The 5389-nt window shown below is 48.9% G+C and overlaps 1 protein-coding gene across 1 annotated transcript in view; it reads right to left on the bottom strand.

Annotated features, from left to right (window-relative positions):
• Positions 1–3981, bottom strand: part of TECPR1 (tectonin beta-propeller repeat containing 1) — a 41038-nt gene extending 37057 nt beyond the window's left edge. Inside the window, exon 1 of the mRNA XM_006150175.3 lies at positions 3877–3981. The gene's annotated coding sequence lies outside the window, so the exon portion shown is untranslated. The remainder of the gene's footprint in view (positions 1–3876) is intronic.
• Positions 3982–5389: the final 1408 nt, after the last annotated feature.

Below are 5389 nucleotides of genomic sequence, written 5' to 3'. Positions count from 1 at the left end.
AAAAATGAAAAGCTCTGCCCAACAGGGCCCCCGTCAGGTCCTCCAACAACAGAACACTACCCTAAGGCCAGGAGAGAGGGAAGAGCCTAAAGATGAGCACACAGCCAGTCTGGTGTGGAAACCAGAGCCACCAGGAGACAAGAGCTTACTTAGGTGCCTCAGGCCGGGGCAGTGCGGGCCTGCTCCTGCAGCAGGCCAGCGGACTGCACGTGGCAGCGTCATGCTTCAGAAGGCACGGGTGATTGTGATGACGACACCACGTGAAAGGCATCTGAAAACAGGAGCATCTGCCATGGGCAGAAGGGTTCTTTCGGAACAAAATGTGTTTTACAAGCACCAAGAAGGAGTGCAGGTTGAGAAGGATGCAACGGAGGGAATAAAGAACAGAAATATGGAGCTAAGTTTTGGGAAACATCCACAACAGGAGGCAGATGTCAGGAGGAGACAGACCAGCAGAATGGGACAAGCTGCGGGAGAAAGAGCCCCTCATGGAATCGCTGACCCCCACCCCAGGGGCACCAATGCCCGTCGAACATACAGAGCAATCACAGCCCCAGCCTCCTGGAACCACTTGACAACTGTGCCCAGGTGCCTGAGTCAGCACCTCCACTGACTTCCAGCTGCCTCTTCGGTCTGGCCTGAGATCCCTCTCATTTTCACAGTGACTAAGAAAGTCCAGAGTTGCCCAGACCCAGAAGGCCAAAGTTCAGGCCCTGCGCCCACTACCTCCTGGTACCACCGAAAGCTAACTAACCACTCTGTGCCTCGGCTTTCTACTCTGTAAAAGGCAGAAGGAACAGCGACCTACTTTGTTAGAATTAAATGACAGTGTGTAATAGACAATGTTCAGTACCCAACAAGAACTCAACGAGCATTAGTGATGACATTTTTATTACCTGCCATTGGCTACCACAAACTGCCACTTATCTTTCTTTTCTTCCTTCTTTTAATTTTGTTACAGAGCATGTGCACTTGCCGGTAAGAAACAGAGGGAGAGAGAAAACTAGAAATCATCCCCCCAGGGGGAATGGCCACACCACAATTCCTTCTCCATTCTCTTCTCAGAATCTCGGGCATGTACGCACATGTACGCAGTGTGTTTCTCAAGCCACTGGGTCCAGGACTCAAACTGCAAAGTTGGCCATGTGAGATCTAGCTGCCTTAACCACCACGCCATCGGTGCCACCACTTACCTTTCATCTCAAAAAAAAAAAAAAAAAAAATCAAGTTCTCTTCAGGTCAGCCTAAATCTGAGGCCTCCTTATCCTAACAGTGCTCTCTGCCCCCAGCAGGTATTCAATGTGTAAGAGTAATCTCCACCACCCACCTCCGATATACTGCCAATGGCCTGCAGCTGAGACAGAAATACTGCTCTAGGCAAGCCAAATGTCATACATTCCTTAAAACTGATAGATAGGTGATAAAGCAAATATAGTGAAGTGGCACTAGTAGAAGCTAGGTGATGAGTACGGGCATGTACATTATATAATTCCCTCCCTTCCCTTTCCTTCCCTTCCCTTCCCTCCTTCCTTCCTCCCTTTTTTCTTTCCCTCTCTCCCTCCGTCCGTTTCTTCTTCCTTTTTCCTTTCATTTGCCAGAAGGCACATGCACTCACCAGAGAAAGACAGAGAGAAAGCAAAACACCCTCCATGGGGCATGGTCACCTTGTAATCCCTTCTCCTCCATTTCTCCCTCCCACTGAGATTTTGGGCATGCATGCATATGTGCCTGGTGTGTTTGTCAAGCCACAAGGTCCAGGACTCAAAACGGTGCAACTGACCATGTGGGATCCAGCAACCTTAACTACCACATCATGGGCTTGTCCAATCATATCATTCTTTCAACTTGGCTGTATAGTGAGGGCTGGGGCCAAGAGGTGGCAAGGTGGTTAAGGTGCTAGATTCCCATCTGGCAGATGACAGTTCAAGTCCCAGACCTTGAACTGTCTCACCTTTCTTATTCACTTTCTCTCTCACTCTGTCTCTCTCTGGTTTGGTATGTGTCCTACAGCAAATAATAATAATAAATAATAATAATATAGTTAAATAAGTAATTCTTAAAAAGAAAAAAAAAGTTAGGGCTGGCCCCATGGCCTGGGGGTTAAGGCAGCTGGATCCCACATGGCCAACCATGTAGTTAGAGTGCTAGACCCAGCAGCTTGAGAAACACAGCAGGCACTCATACGTGCGTGTCCAAAATCCCAAAAGGAAAAAGAAATGGAAGAGAAGGGATTGTGGCATCACCCAGGGGTGTTTTCTTCTCTCCCTCTGTCTCTCTCTCTCTCTCTGGTAGTGCATGCACCTTCTGGCAAAATTACAGGGAAGAAAAAGATCATCATAAAATATCGTTCATCATAAAATAAAATGTTGGTGAAAAAGTCGTAAAGTTTTTTTCGTTTAATGTTTCTATGGTGTCATTTTACTATAAATTAGTCTTCAAAGATAGCTCACAATTTACTGTTTAAGCAACGAGTTAAGTCATGCTCCTCTGCAGGTGAGCTCAATGAATACTTTGACTTGTATTTGATACTTTCCTTTAGAAAAATGACTAAGCAGTAATTTTCTTATAGATATAATTGAACCCTCTGGCAGCTAGTGGAAGAAGACTCTGCTGGAGAGAAGGGATGGAGTGGGGGTTGAGTACAAATTCATGCACCAGTCACTCTCCAGCTAAAGGTGACCTGGGGTTTAAACATCCTTGCGCAGCCACGTGTCCTTTCCGCCTGGATGCTGCTCCCAACTCCTTACGTGCCGCTTCCTGGCTGGGAGTAGATCAGGCAACCTGTCCAGGGTCTCAGGGTCAGAGGACTCTTTGAACAGGAAGCATTCAGTTTTATAATGTGAGGATCTTGGAATTTCTTTGTTTTGTAGGAGTGAAAGGATGGAGGGACCATCTTCCACCTAAGCAACCTCTGATTTATCAAGAACTACAAAATGAGCTTGAGTTGAACCTTCTGTCATTCCACTAAGAAGTCTCACCAGCCTAAAAGCCATCACCTTTCTGCATCAGTTTATTCACAGATTTAGAAACCAAAGGCTGGCCAAGGGAGGGAAATGGCAGACGTAGAGGAAGGGACACATATCAGGGAAGCTCCCCAACTACTTCCTCTTGCGTCTGCCTTAAGAGTCTTTCCTGAAAAGTTTCCTGGTTGTTTCTTTTTCTATTACACCTGTCACTCCCACCCTGTGTGCAAACAGGGAGAACACTGCCAAAGTAACTTGTCAGTTACTAAGTGCAGGGACGGCTCAAAAGTAACATCAGGGTCCAAAGACGTGGAAGGAAGCAACAGAACTTGAGTGGTAGCTGAGTCCTTCCTGAAGACTAGGGTCTGCCCATCTCCACTCCGCAGGAGGTGCCCTGAGTCAGCCTGGCTTTCATCCCAGTTCCGTGCACGTGGAGCGACAAGTGGGCGCCGCGCACGGCCACCAGTAGCATATGTCCTCACAACAGAGCCCTGACCATCTGCCCACGCTAATCCGAGGACAAGCAGATTTGCTACCACCGCTGCCCAGGAAGAGGGCTAGGCAGGCACCTTTGCAGCTCAGTTCTCTAAAACCGCCAGGCTACAACCCCCCGCTTCTCGGATCACTTCAGTCCAAAGGCTGGCGTAAGATGGTCACCTGAATCCCACCACCCGTCGAGGGACACAAATGAGGGTCGGGGGCGGTGCCCTCCAAGTGCGCAGGAAAAGATCACAAACACAGTGCCTCCCTCCCTTCCTCCCTCCCTCTGTCCGAGTAGGCAATGCAAACGCGGCCGGGCAAAGTTCACGCGGGAGGAAGGGCAGCTGCGTGCCCACCCAGCCTCCTCCCCAACCTGGGACGCTGGGTCCCACAGCCCCGCGGTTTGCTCAGAGGGGAAACTGCGCTCACTCACCTGGGCCAGAGCCCGGTGGGGCGGGGTCGGGGTGCCTGCTCCCAGTCGGCCGCGGATTCAGCCGACCGGCCCTCCCACGGCCGCCGCGAGAGGGCGGGCCAGCAGCGGCAGTCAGGCCCGCGTCCATTGGCCAGCTTCACCTTGATGCGTCAACCTGGGGAGCCTGATTGGCTGTGGCGCTCTGTGACAGCCCCGGCTTCGGGGTCGCAGCTGGGATGAGCGTCCGCTCACTTCCGGCGTCACCGCGGGATCCCAGCGGCCCGAGGCCGGCACCACGGGCTCCCAGCGGCCCGAGGCTGGTCCAGCGAGCTTCTTGTGAGTGAAACACCGCCGGCTGCCCCCGACCCAGCCCGGGCGGGCCAGGATCGGAGCAGGTGGTGTGGACGTGGGCCTGCAGGCGAGGAGAGGGGCACGCGGTGTTGTGGGGGCGGAATTGCCAGGATGAGCCCCAGCGTGCAGTCGCTCAGCCTGGGACTTGGAGAGAACTTAAACTAGCGTCTTCGTGGATTCCATCAAACGGAAATGTAGCCCTTGACTACACAAACGTAAAGCTTTCCTCTTCTTGGGAGGAATCCTAGAAACACGTGATTCTGTGACTATAGCGTGGTGTGGTATCAATCCAACGGGTCCCTACATTGCTCAGACTCTTTGTACTGCCAGTAACAGAAAACCTAGTTATAGCTCACATCATATAATAATTCTGGTAATTTATGAGCAGTCGCTGGATGCCTGGCACTGATGTAAGTGCTTTATATGTACATCCTCACTTCCTCCTTGCAGAGACTGAACAAGGCAGGTGACAGTGTCATTCCCATTTTACAGCCGAGTTCACAGGCTCGAAGTCGAGAGAATCACACTTGAAGTCATAGAATTGGGATTTGAACTTTCTATACTGTTTCCACCCCACACGTTTTATTGAATTACTAAAGACCTTAATTAATCTAAATATTTTCATAGCAAACACAGCTGATAAACACATTTCCATGAACACAAGTCTAACTTTAGGCATCCTATAAAGTAGCACCTAGCTGGGGCTGTATATCTTACTGCGGTCATTGAATAGATTTTATTTCTGAAACTTTTTTTGTAACTTAATCTACATTTTTTCCCTAAGCATCATCACAGCATACAAAATGTGATTTCCCATCCAGAATATACTGCATAGTGACTTAATCATGCACATTATTATAAAAATGTTTCCATTTCTAGTTCCTAGAATTTGTTTACCCTTCTTTCTGTCCTTCTGTCCTTTCCCACCCTCTTCTCACACTATCTCTGGTGTCTACAATTGTCTTCCATTCCTTTCCCCCCACATTGTATTGATCACACAATTTCTTAAATAATCTAACTACTTTCAATGGTAAGTTCACATGGTACTATTAAGAAAACCAGATCTCCAAGAACACCCTTGAGAACTTCTTGGAGATCTGGTCTGGTGCTGATAAATTCTTTCAGGTTTTTTTTTTTTTTTTTTTTTATCTGGGAAGTTTTGGGTTTTTTTTTCCCAAATGAA

This window comes from Tupaia chinensis, unplaced genomic scaffold (genome assembly GCF_000334495.1).
Source record: "Tupaia chinensis unplaced genomic scaffold, TupChi_1.0 Scaffold000279_1, whole genome shotgun sequence".
Taxonomy (NCBI): Eukaryota; Metazoa; Chordata; class Mammalia; order Scandentia; family Tupaiidae; genus Tupaia; species Tupaia belangeri.
This window is presented reverse-complemented; position numbering and strand designations above follow the sequence as displayed.